This window comes from Eurytemora carolleeae, unplaced genomic scaffold, assembly GCF_000591075.1.
Source record: "Eurytemora carolleeae unplaced genomic scaffold, Eaff_2.0 scaffold129, whole genome shotgun sequence".
NCBI lineage: Eukaryota > Metazoa > Arthropoda > Copepoda > Calanoida > Temoridae > Eurytemora > Eurytemora carolleeae.
The window spans coordinates 497,230-497,758 of NW_019396235.1; positions in this window are offsets into that span (position 1 = coordinate 497,230).

Genomic DNA, 529 nt, shown 5'->3' on the forward strand with positions numbered 1-529 from the left:
TCCATGTACACCCTCGTACGCCCCTGTTTAGCACGAAAAAAGGTACATTTGTGATTAAATTAGAATTGTTGGGTACATTAACCCAACAATATGGAGACAATAAGAGCTAAGAAGGATAAAAAGTTCCAGGAATTCAAAACTCAGGACGTTATTTCCAGTCTCCAGTGACATTTTGTCTTGGGACTTCAGGAAAATAGGACTTTCACACAATTTTATCTTAACATTCTTTCCAGACACTTTTCCCGTGACTTTCTTACATGGATTCTAGAGAATAGGTATACATTTAGTATATCTGATTTTCTCATCAGCGATATTCAAAATTTTCAGTTTCAGATAAAATAGTCAACAATTGTGCTTTATTTAGATGGAAGTTAGATAAGACAACTGACGAACGTTTTTGTTTTTCTAAAATTCTCTGGGGATTATTTTATATTTTTCTGAAAATTTCAAGTTTGGATAAAAGAATGATGGGTTCTAGTCAGGCACGCCTTGAGATTAAGGGGGGCATGACCCTCCCTTAGGAAGGCTT